Genomic DNA, 13997 nt, shown 5'->3' with positions numbered 1-13997 from the left:
AACCAAGGTTATTAAACTGAGGACATGCTATTTTGGGCTCGAACTTCAAAATATTAAGGTTTATTTGCCTTTGTTATTGTTTCCTGAATGGCTCTCCTCCTCTAGACTTTGAGTCTGCTCCAGGGATGAGTCACTTAACTTCTCTAAATGCCATTTAGAGTGTTCCTCTCCCCATTTGATTTTCCTGTGTACAGATGTGAAGTGAAGTGAAAGTTGCTCAGTCATGTCTGACTCCTTGTGACCCCATGGAATATACAGTCCATGGAATTCTCCAGGCCAGAATACTGGAGTGGGTATCCTTTCCCCTCTCCAGGGGATCTTCCCAACCCAGGGATCAAACCCAGGTCTCCCGCATTGCAGGCGGATTCTTTATCAGCTGAGCCACAGAAGAGGAGTCTAAAAAAGAGTTAGTACTGCCCCTCTATTGGTGCCGCAAGTGGGATCCCTTCACCCATTTTCCCTACATTTGTGACAGTTCTTCATTTGTATCACATTCGTGCTTTTCAGTTCTCTCTTTGAGGGAACCATCTCAGCTAGAAACTAATCATAAGGTATGTATGTGTGTCTAGGCATGGACACTGTTTTTTGCAACCATCTTAGGCAGATGTGACAGAAGTAAATTTTATGGTGCATACATTTTACATCCTGATAAACACAATTCACTTCCTATTTATCCTTTTCACATCAATATTCTTACACTTTCCACAACATAACTAATCTAGAAGTGGTGAGTATAAATTCTGTAGATTAAAACAGGATGTCTAATTACATATAATTACCCAAACCATTATCTGCCACAACTACCAATATCCTTTGAAGAACAATTTGGAAAACCTACTCTAGACTATACATAGGAGAACCACTATTAACATAGTGTTGGAAATTTCTTGTGGGTCACTGAATGCTCCTGAAATAATTTCATGAGTAAGTTTCTAAACTATTTTTCTAGATTCCCCATTTCTACTTAAAAAAGGTAGTGATCCATTTTATCTAAACAAAATGGGTAAAAAATTACACTAATATAGAAAAGCATGCAGAACATAAAACAGATCTCTGACAAACTGCTAAATCAGCCAGCTGGCAGTCCTTTCCAAAACAACTACTCTTAATTTTTTTCAGTCTCTGATAGTGAGTTTAAAAATAAGATGATCAGCTTTTAGACTAATTAAGATCTACTTATTTACACTGAAAGTCTTTAATTTGAACATGTATTATATATGTGTATAATGCTTTTAGTAAGAAACATCACTATTAAAATGTCAAAAAATATAAGAAAACAAAAATTAACAAAATGAGAAAAGTTGCTGAATTCTAAATAAGTATACAAGAAAAATATATTCCTGAGAAAAAATTTCTTAGATACCTACATATGAATAAATGTAAAAAGAAACTATGAAAGACAGGAAAGCAAACTATGATTAGTTCAATTAATATGTTGATTATTCCATACAGGACACCATTACATGTATATTAAGAGATTCAGAAAATAAACTAAGACAAACTGTGACCACTTGGATCTTATGATCTAGAGAGTAACACAAGATAATACACAACTCAAATTGCCAAATACAGATAACTATTATTGCAATAGTTATTGCAATATTAAAATATTCTGAGTGAATAAGGAGAAAAAAAATAATTCCATAAGGTCTAAAGTATAGTTTATAGAGAAAGCAGTACTTGATTAGTTTTTATAAAACAGACTGAAGTGAAAAAAAAAAAAAATGGGACCAGAGGTACAAATATGAGAAAACACAAGGTATGTTTAGTTGTACTTGGGGAAGTTTCTGCTTCAAAGAATTGTTGATTATAGTCAATGTATTATAAAGTGTATTTTTCCCTTATGACCTGTGTTCACTCAGAATTAGATTAAGGACTTCATAGGTCAGAAGTCATTCAAAATCAGTACGGATGAGCAGTTGGTTAAAGTTAATAACTTGCACAGATTACTTATGATCCCAGTGAAGTTTCTTTAATTAAGCCAACTTCCATAATCCCTTTCTAATGCCTTATCAACTTGATTTTTATCTATGTAAGTGCTGGCTGCCTCAGACAAGGGGATCTTTTATGAGACTCAAGATGATACAAAGGAATTTTAGACTGAAATCAACAACTGATGGCTAGCTACCCACTTGGCAGTGGTTAGGGCAAGAATTAGTCTGACGAAAGTTTTCCATCCTGAGATTTCCGTACATAAGGTGCCATTCCTAAAACTGGATCAGTTGCCATAACAGTGCTAGGCAATGCCTGTCCAATGCATGGATCGTTTTAGCCTCTGGACTCTATTAGATTATTTTTCCATCTTTTTCAGCCAGTGTATTTTCTTCCATGAGCCCAATGATGTCCTCTCTCACCAGGTTACTAGAGTTTGGCAAAGTTTTCCTATAAAAAGCCAGGAAACATATATTTAGGCTTTCCAGATAACAAACAGCTGGTCTCTACTGTAACTGCTCAACTCTTCACTATAGCACAGAAGCAGCCATGGACAACACATAGAAATGAATTGGCATGATCAGATTTCACCTGGGGGCTGGCTATGGTTTCTGATTCCAGCACTCACTAACTTACTTGATTTATGAAGCAAAACCCTTAATAAAATCTCAGCAAAGCCAAATTAAGGGGGGGGGGGGGGGGGACAACTGTAAAGGTACAAAGAGAAAGTACAACAAAAAATTTAGAGCTTCAAGTAAGACAATCCATAGAAAGAAAAAAAAGAAAACAAATAGAGGTTAGGCCACACCCCACAGGCCTGCAAACCTTATAGTTGCCCAGCTTCAAGACCAAAGAAAGAACCCAAAGACAGTGAGAGAGGTATCAATGCTTCATGAAAAAGGGAGCTCTTACACACCCAAAGCAAGGTGCTGGAGCTGCACTCCACTGTGTGGCAGATGCTAGGAAGAACACAGCAGTCAGCTTTGCTACTGGGGGAAAGACGGTGGGGAAAGGAGGCTACCTTTTACACAGGGAATTGACATCAGATGCACTCAGTTACAAAGAATCAACTAAGCCCTGTAATCTAGAGGACTGGATGGTCCTGTCAGTGAAGCAGGCTCTGGTTGAGCAGGGGATGTACAGAGAGTGGAGGAAAGCCACAGGGAATGGCCTGACCATACAACAGGTAACATAAACAAAAGATAAAGTCATTGTGCCTCAACAGCTTCACTTCTGTGACTCCAAACACACATTGCCAAATATCCCCATCTTAGATTTCCTGGGGAGTCTTTTTATACATGTAGACCCTCAGACTTCACTCAGGCCTCTTGAATTAGGGTCTCCGAGGTGGAAACCCAGAAATTATCATGTTTAACAAGATTCCCAGGTGATTCTCATATATACTCAAGCTTAGAATTGTAGTATAGCTTCAAGAACTTTCTCTGCATTCTTTAGCTCCCTAATTGTTATTATTAACTCAACTCTTTAACACCGTGGGATGTCTCAATGGAAAGGAGAACATGTTGTCAGGTCCCTTTGAGTATACTGTATTTCCCTAGTGGCTCAGATGCTAAAGAATCTGCCTGTAATGCAGGAGACCAAGGTTTGACCCCTGGGTCGGGAAGATCCCCTCTGTTCATGGAATTATCCAGGCAAGAATACTGGAATGGGTTGCCATTTCCTTCTCCAGGAAACACTTTGAAGATACTGATCCCTTGGTCTGTTAACTTTCTAAACTTACTCTCATGCTTTAGACATTAGCCTTTGATTCTGTTTGTTGTAGGTAAGAACTACATTCACTAGCAGACTCACCTGATACTGACTTCTCTTAATAGGTTTCCTACTACTAAGGACAAGATGAGCATTAAGGAACAAACTTATATTAAGATTTTAATAACACTGGTTTTCTATGTACATCTCTTCAAAGTAAGACAGTTTGGATTCTGGAAATGTCCCCACTGGCCTAAAGAAACATGATGAAAATATCAAAATTCTAGACAAACATGAATTGTACAACATAGCAAAATAAAATCCCTAGAAGAGAATGCTTTTGATTTCTCTATGCTTGGGGCAAAACAAATGTACATCCAGTAAAGAGACAGGCTAAGACTAGTGTCTTAGTCTACCTTTAAGTCAACAACAAACTTGTAATTTTGGATGACTCCCGGATGTGTTATTTAAAACAAAAAAGATTCAATCACCTTGTAACTATATACTGAGAATATCAATTTAGAGACAGCAATTTTAGAAAAGTGAAATTATCCAGTGGGTGGAATCTTAAATAATATTTTTTGAAAGAACTGACAAAAGGCTCATGAATAATGGTAAATTTCGCATAATCTGATATCTTCCTACCAAAGTGAATTTATGTAGTTTTTAAAGCCAATTTATTCTTAGAAGCAAATTTCAATACGAATTGGGCTCAAATTTTATTTCCTTTTGTCCTAGGAATGGATTTGAGAAGTGACTTTTGCTTTCTTTGATTTCAGAATAGCTTTGAATGCTTTCCTCTTTAAGGATTCAGAAATGGCTTTGCAGTCTTCTGTTGTGTCTTTGTTAATCCTCTAAGACTTGTGAATTCTATTATTTTAATCTCATTTTTTTTTCTTGTCCACTTTTCTCTGTTGGACTTTGGGATTTATGCAAATCTCATCAAAAGTGAACCATCCTGCTTAAGAATAACTTTTTTTTTTCTTATTTCTGTTTCAGCCCATGTTTCTTGATCCAGTCACTTTTGGTCCAGAAGGTCAAGTTCATCTTGAAGAACAGTTATTTATTTCTCAGAAGATATGATTTATATCATTTTTCTCTTTCCTCAAATGACCTGTTGAAACAGATTTCTGGGGACTAATTTATATTAATTCCAAAGTATGACTCTGAGGGCATGAGCATTAATTGAAAGACTATTTTTATCACCTATGCTCTCCTTTAGAAAATAAATGACATTTTTCCAAGATTTAATTTAACTTTCAGTTTTGACTAGGGTATTAAATGTCAGAAATTATACTTCTGTGTGTATGTTTGTTTAATAATTCTATAACAAATGCAATTAATCTCAAGAGAATCAGATTACAATTCATTTCCTTTAATGCTGCAAAATAAAAAAGTCATTTTTGATGAGGCAGAATGTGCCTGGAAGTACTTTAGCCTTAAGCAATGAGTGGTTTACTAGTACATATACCTATAAAAAGTAGACATTTTGAAGCCCATGTAAGCAAACCTTTAAATAATTTGGATTTAAGGTATATAGCACCAATATATCTAAGAATTATGAGACAGATATATAAATATTGAGCTTCAGTAAGAGAAAAGTATAACTTTAAGGCTTGCCAGGTGGTGCTACTGGTAAAGAACCTGCCTACCAGTGCGGAAGACATAAGAGATATTCCCTGGGTTGAGAAGATCCCCTGGAGGAAGGCATTGTAACCCATTCCAGTATTCTTGCCTGGCGAATCCCACGGCCAGAGAAACCTGGCAGGCTACAGTCCATAATGTTGCAGAGTCGGACAAGGCTGAAGCAACTGAGCATGCACGGTAACTGTTATGCTAACATTTGTTGAGTGATGACTAAGTGCCACACATGGTGCTCATTTGATTGAATAATTACAAAATCCTTATGTAGATATTATTATCCTCAATTTACATAAACTGCCCCAAGTCACATATCTCATAAGTATTTTGAGCCAGAATTCAAATTCAAGTGTTTGAATTCAAAAACCTCTATTTTTAGTTCCACATTATACCTAGATATCTCAACAGAAAATTTTTTGCTAAGTAAAACAGTGTGCCTCGCAACTCTACCCCTGTCCAGAGCGGAATGCATTTGTCTGTAGAAAAGGACTCTGCTGATGACATCTATCCCAGACCAAGGTTTGTTACATTCAAACTTGGTGAGATAAAGAGTTCACCATCTCACCCGGAATACATTATAAAATCTATTTTATCTGTAGAACTACGACACTGCTACCTGCTCATCCTCTTTGGACTTTTCTTTCCAAAAATTCAATAAATTCAACAAACAGTTACCCATGAATGATTAAAAACAAATTCATGAAATGAACCAATGACTGCTCAGATGAAAATACCCAACGTGTATATACCCAAATCAAGGTAATTACAGAAAAAATTTCTGGGTTGAGTATAATCTTTTCTTCTTTAAAAAGTAAAACTATATCCTATTATTTCATAGCTCCAGAGCCCTTTTTTCTGCTCTCCTTATTCACACACACACACATGTATCAATAAGTGCTCAATCTTGGGGGAAATTCTATTCTTTGCAGAGAATTGTGAGACACTATGTGTCATCGTAAGGCATGTTTCTGGTCTCTGTTCCTATGATTTCTGTTCCTATGATTTCATATATGATTTCTGATGTGTGGAGTTCTAGTGTCTGCTTCTACCAAGAACACCGCTATTAACTCTTGCCAGAGCAAGACAATAGTAATACAGTAGAATTCTAGGATACAAAGCATTGAGATTTCTATTTCCTGTTTTCCCCACTGAAAGTGGTCATATGTCAGTTCTTTAAAGTCTCTTTGATTTTCAAACATATGATTTATATTGATACATCAAAGAATTACAATAAAAGGTAGAGTATCTTGAGAATTCTAGAAAATCACAAGTAGTCTGAGTACCATAGAGTCATTGAAGACTTCTGGAAACTTGGGTACAACCAATCACGTCAATATGTTTCATGTTTATTTGTGAGATTTTATTAAAATTATCTGATAGATTAAAGCCTAAATTAATCAACCTCAGCGATTAATCTGGTGCCATTGGAGAGAAGGAAAAAAATAGACTAATTCTATCATACTTTTGTACTCAGAATTCCTTTGGGAGCATATTTTGCAGATCCAAGTCAACCAAACTCACTTTGAGGTCAAGGACTACTTCAGGTGAGCTTCAGTGAAAAGAATTTTGCCATCTGTTTGATATATTATTCATTTAAAATATTCAGAGAATTGCAGATGCCAAGAGAGGACATTAGATTGAGTACGAGGCCTCCTATGCATATTCAAGCAGCTGTATATATCCTTCATGAATCAAAACAAAGTGACTAAATGAGACGGTACAGAGAATGGACCACAATGAACAAAAGGACGCAAGAAGGCTTCCATGTGAAATCTAAGTAACATTAAGCCATGGCAATATCTTCAAGGTCAGGTATAATAAAGAGATTTAATTTTGTACCATGTGTATTATAATCTTCTAAAAACATTATTAATAAAAAGTAACTTTTGTCAGTTCTTTGACTTATGCCAAATAATGCCCTAAATTTTTAAATTTTAAGGCCAACAAGAGAATTTATATTTTGGAAATGTTTTCTGTCTTATATTGCTCTCAATTTAATACATCCAGATAGCAAGTTAACAAATAATGAAGACTCTGGCCCAAGTATGCATACGCACTAATATGTATGTGTGTACATATGCTTGTGTGAGTGCATGCATATTCACATTTATGCATTTATATTTTATATTAATTTTTATAATTGTGAATGAAATCACAAATTCACTGTAAATATAACTAGCAGAATAACTTTTAAATATTATCTTCATAAATTAGCTAGTTGTATATAAAATATTTCAATTGGATTATATATTAATTGGCCACCCATGGGAGGATAATACTATTATACAAAACTAAAATGAACATTGGGTCTTTACAGAAAAGAAAATAGCAGGTTTAAGCATTGAAATAGATAACTTAATTTGTTTCCCTAATTAACGACCTTGCACTCTGGTTAACTTATGAAAATTTCCCAGTCTAAAGTTTGTACTTTTTTCACAAGGGGCAGTTATGTCTGTAAAATGACAGCAGGTCAAACTAGACCTCTTTTTCTCACTTTTCTTACCAATCGTCAACTTTCTCCTTTCAACTAAAGTGGTTTTACCATATTTTATTTACTTTAATTCCTTCCTTACCCATATATTATTTGTCTATCAGTTTCAAAGCTAAAGAACCACAAAGAGACTAAAAAAAAAAAAAAAGCTATGAGCAATGAAAATAGCTGTCTCAGTTCCCATGAAGATGGACTTTGATGCATTCATTTAGAAACTTATGATGCATCTTGAACATTCTTTGGGCCAGCAGTGAATAATAGCAACTAAGATCAACCCTGGGATTTCTTTGGAAGGAATGGTGCTAAAGCTGAAGCTCCAGTACTTTGGCCAGCTCATGTGAAGAGTTGACTCATTGGAAAAGACTCTGATGCTGGGAGGGATTGGGGGCAGGAGGAGAAGGGGATGACAGAGGGTGGGATGGCTGGATGGCATCACTGACTTGATGGACGTGAGTCTAAGCGAACTCCGGGTGTTGGTGATGGACAGGGAGGCCTGGTGTGCTGCGATTCATGGGGTCGCAAAGAGTCAGACACGACTGAGCGACTGAACTGAACTGAACTGAACTGAAGAATGCCTATCAATGCAGGAGATGCAGGTTCAGTCCCTGGGTTGGGAAGATCCCCTGGAGAAGGAAATGCCAACCCACTCCAGTCTTCTTGCCTAGGAAATCCCTTAGGCAGAACAGTCTGGTGGGCTACACTCAGTGGAGCTGCAAAAGAATCAGACACGACTTAGCATCTAAACAACAACAAGAGCACCAGGAAACTAGAAATATCCAGCATGCTCACTTAGAATAGGGGCAAATCCACTCTACTGAACTATAAACCCTGAGCTGTTCCAAATTATCTAATTGGAATTTGTAACAATGCTGACTCCAGTCTGTGAACAACTAAAACAATTTACTTAGAAATTGTATGTGGAATTTTCCACTGTAATCCCAGCCTCTGAAATAGAATGCATTCATTAATTTATTTAGCAAATATTTATTGACTCTGTGCTGTGCTTTGCTTAATTGCTCAGTCGTGTCTGACTCTTTGCAACCCCATGGACTGTAGCCCGCCAGGCTCCTCTGTCCAAGGGGATTCTCCAGGCAAGAATAAATAAAAGATTCTATCTTAGGGATAGTTTACCTTCGAATGCAGGAGAGTGTGCATTTGTGTATGAACATGTGTATCATATATATGCACATATTACACACAAATTACACATACATCTATGTTGTTGTTTTTATTGTTGTTCAGTCGGTAAGTCATGCCTGATTCTTTGTGACCACATGGACCGTAGCCCATAAGTTCCTCTGTCCATGAGATTTCCCAGACAAGAATACTGGAATGGGTTGTCATTTCCTTCTCCAGTTGGAATTTCTCAGACCAGGAGTCGGACCTGCATCTCCTGCATTGGCAGGTGGATTCTTTACCACTGAGCCACCAGGAAAGCCCACATATACATCTATATAGGGACTTCCCTGGTGGCTCAGACGGTAAAGCGTCTGTCTACAATGCCGGAGACTTGGGTTCGATCCCTGGGTCGGGAAGATCCGCTGGAGAAGGAAATGGCAATCCCATGGACAGAGGAGCCTGATAGGTTACAGTCCATGGGGTTGCACAGAGTCAGACACATCTATATATACATAGGTTTGTGGCTCTGTTTGTTTGGTGATGTTAAATATTTCATCACATTGTTAAATATCTCTTCTCTATAAAGAAGAGATAAAAGTCTGGCTCACAAAGCAAACATTATTTTTTCCTTTCCTTTGTGATATTTTGTTAATCCATTGAAATGATCAAAGAACCAGCAGCCAAATTCTTGCCTAAATGTTAACCATTAGTGTTAGTTATTTCCCGAAGTTCCATCTCTCTGATGATCAGTGATTTCTAACTTGTTCCCTGCTTTCTTCTGGTTGGCAAGGTTTTTCATGTAACTGCCCTCTTGCTTTTTTATCTTTCAGCAGCTTTAGCATGCCTGCATTAATTTATCTCTCAGATATAAATTGCATGATATCAGTAACCGCTATGATTATAGATCTAAAATGCTACTTTCAAATCCAGTGACAGAATTTGGTCTGATTGAGCTGGATTTTCTGGGTGTCCTGTACCGTTTGCTTGACAAGTGGCCTATGTCTAAGATTTGCTGGATCATGTTTTTGATTGATGTATTATTCCTACAAATTGAAATAGACGTGCTTCCCTCTTGCCAGAAAGATTTATTTTGAAGTGTCATCATGGCTTCTATAAAGGACCCATATGCTCAGGGGACAAGACCCTCTGTTCAAACAGAAACAAATATAGCAGTTTATAACACTATCTTCCCTTATTACTTATCTATGTATTCTGAAAAAAAATAGGAGTTCTACACAGAATCTGAACCCCCCATTTCCTACTCAATGCCTGAATTTCCTCTGCAAAATCTCCAAGCAAAGATTATGCAGCCTTCTGCTTGATCACCTTCAGTAATGGGGCAGCGTTCTTTTCTTCTCTGGGCCACAATCAGTTAAGCTATTTCCAAAGATGAAATTATTAGATTGTCACTTTTTAATCAATTGAGAATGTGCCTTACTTTTTGACACAGGTTTTTCATTCTAGTTCCACACAAAATACACCCCACCCCTCCATACATAAATAAATCATACTTCACTTGGTCAGGCATGACCTTCACTGGGAAACACCTATTGAATTGCACTCTAGTCCTCAGAAAAATAGGTAGACCCTCTTTGGGGATAGCTAACTGGGGAACAGGGCCACAATTTAGCACTTATGTTACAATTTAGTAGAGGAGCCATCTGTACATTGATAACTTGTATATCTGTTAAAGCTCAAAGACACATATAAAGGCCTGATACTAGGATCTCTAGTTATATTCAGTAATTCCTTTGTCAGAATTTTCACTTTTCAAGTTCTTAAGAGAGAGGAAGAAAAAAGTGTTTTAATAAATAAACAAGAGTATCCATCATTTGGATTCCTAAGTGGCTCAGTGGTAAAGAATCTGCCTGCAATGCAAGACACCTAGATTCTAACCCTTGATCCCGAAAAATCCCCTGGAATTAAAAATAGCAACCCACTCCAGTATTCTTTTTTTTTTTTTTTCAGTCCAGTATTCTTGCCTGGGAAATCCCATAGACAGAGGAGCCTGGAGGACTACAGTCCATGGAATTGCAAAAGAGTTGGACACAACGTAGCAACTGAACAACAACATCCATCATCTAGGTGGGCTGTATTAGGTGCCCTAGTGAAGCCATCAGGGTTCTGAACTGTTCATTTTTCACTTTGACTTCCTTAGTGTGTGAGTTAAATTATGTCAAGTGCTTCTTCCACGAGGTGAGGGAACATGACCAAAGAGAACTCCATGTTCACAGCCTGCGACTCCAGCAAATGCACTCTCGTTCCTTTTGTCGAGATATCACTACCTGTCTGAAAGGACCCTGATTAGCCCAGGCAGAGGATATGGTGCTACTGGACAGGCCCAACACAACTGCATGGGATGATGAGGGAAAGTTCTTTAAAGGAAAGAAATCTGGGCAACCCATCTAGATACATCATAAATGGGTGTGAAATTTTAAAGTGAATAAGAATGTCACCTGCACTTCATGCCACCCTGAAATCTAGCTTTCGTTATCTAGTTGGAAAAGTGAAACTTCCTTTTCATTTCTGGAATATGTGATGATGGACAGCAGCTCAGTACTTGTAGAAATTGCTTTGCTTTTTAGTCTCCTGACATAATACCACCCTGAAACTGAAAGACTTTCCATTCAATAATGTCAAAGAGAGAATAAAGTGGTAGGTCTCAAATGATGAAGGAGCTGAAAGATTACAATTTAGCAAGATTCTGGCAAGTCAAAAATGAAGACCAGGCAAGTGTGCAAGCAAAAAACCTGGAGATTAGTAGAGAGTTACATCAAGGGAGGCTGAAAAAAAATCCTACATATAGCAATAGGACATTACATAGGTGTCCTTGTTACATAGGGATGAAATTAGTTTCCACAGAAGGATTTCTAAATATTCTGTATTCTACTACAATATGCCTATCTTCTCCCATCCTAGACACTTGATTCTTTTAATCCATAAAAGTTTATTTGAATTCATATGCCACACTCTTAAAACATATTTACACAAAGTTAAGTTTAGGAGGTAAGTGCCTTAGGTACCTGAATTGGTCTTTGCCATCACTAGTAAGTACTTCACTCAGTGATGGGGCCGTAGTATTTGCTCAGGAAGTGTTAAAATAAAAGATTGAAAATCTTGGGCCAGTTGACTTTGAAAGTCCTGACCATTTCTTAATATCTGTCTCTACTTATACAATTTAACAAAACTATTCATGAACTTTGTATCAGATTCTTTTTCCTAGTTTGGTTTCTTCTTTGTTTTAGAAACAAAGCACATTTTCAGAACCACAAATTGGTGAGATCTATTCTAATGCCGCGGCATGGACATGATTAATTTCTCAAAGAATTTCCATGACATTTCTTCTTCAAAGCAATTCTATCATTGTGGTAGATATTACTGCCATGTTTCTCAGAGGATGGAATGGGCTCACCATAGGGTCTTAGGAAAATTCTTAAACTATTGAACTTTAGTAATTCAACTTCACTCTCCTCTTCTGACTGCTGACTGGGAACAACATTCAAATGACTTCTCTGCATAAAATATAGGGGAAAAGATACTACTGACAGAAAAAATACTTCCTGTCTAAAGTCTGCGCCAAACAGAAACAATGACAAAAAGAGCGCCTAATTGTGTAAAGTTTACTGCTTAATTTAAAAGCCTTTTTTATTGTACAGGATCCTTTTAATTACTGCTGTGAACTGCTATCTCCTGTGATCTTTCATGTATACTGCCATCTGTTTTTAAAATATCTTATGATCTTGAAATAACATTGCATGTAATTTGCTGCCGTTTATTCAGTCTACTGGGAGGATGAGAAAGACCCCACACAGTGTGACTTCAAATCTCAGGGCTTTCTACGAAAGAAGGAAAACAATGTCAACTACAAAAACCCTGTATGTTCTCAAATCTCACCTGGACTGTAGCCTTTGGATTAATAAATTATAGAAAACAGTACTGCCACTAATTAACTGCATGACATTACATAAGTTAATGGATCTTGCTGGTTTTCAGTTTTCTCACTTGTATAAAGAGATAGGCTAGATGAAAATCAAAGGATCTGTGGCCTTTAATATCATGAAACACAGCCTAGTCATTCAAAGGGATTCTTGCTCTGTCTGCAAAGAATCCTTTTGTGGACACACAGACACAAAGACACACACGGTTAAATCAAGGCTTTGACATCATCAAAAAGTAGAATCTTTGCTAAAGAGTTAATTCTAGGCTTGGTTTTACAATGTCCAGACTTTCTGTGGTTGCTGAAATTATATAGAGGAAAAACAAGAACAAAAGTAACCTTAGTTCATTGCAAAAAAAAAAAAAAATTACTCATGTGTGTTATTATATTAGCATATTATTGTATATATATATATATATGTTATTTGGCATGACGCATAGGGATTCACTAACTCAACAAAAATCAAAACTCAAAACTTAACTATATTGAATCCACAAGGTGAAGGAAGTTGGGGAAATCCAAGTTAACATCTTATTAGAGCTTACAGCTTTGCCTTGCACATAGTAGAAGCTATTAAATATTTACATAGAATTCCTTTAGTATTTTATAATTTCATGATGATTATTTGAGTGGATGAAGTAAGTTAATGTATAACAGAAAAATGCAATCTACTTAGTACCTGATACATAGCAAGACTAAACTTTTAAGTAATTAATCTACTTATTTGAACAAAGAAAACTTGTCAAACTGTTTAAAAGACCCAGATTTCCATTTCCATCTGGGATTATATTATGAACATTTGAAGGAAATAATTTAAAAATACACAAAAGGCATATATGTAAGAACAATAAACCCAAGGATTAACAATAGCAAAATATCTGATACAAGTTGTTAAAAATGGCAATCATAGTACATCTATATGATGTATTCTTAAAAGAGTAATAATATATATAATAGTTATTATTAAGTAAAGGAGACAGTAGGATAGAAATTGTATAATTATTGCCTGATACTGATTTAAATTTACTTCAAAGAATACAATATTATTTGCTAATATAACACATTAAATTTTTATGTATAGTAAAATATTTTCTACTTTTAACATATAATTATTATATTTATTACTTAAAATTTATTTAATGTTACATATAATAAATAATATATAAC

This window comes from Budorcas taxicolor, chromosome 18 (genome assembly GCF_023091745.1).
Source record: "Budorcas taxicolor isolate Tak-1 chromosome 18, Takin1.1, whole genome shotgun sequence".
Lineage (NCBI taxonomy): Eukaryota > Metazoa > Chordata > Mammalia > Artiodactyla > Bovidae > Budorcas > Budorcas taxicolor.
This window is presented reverse-complemented; position numbering follows the sequence as displayed.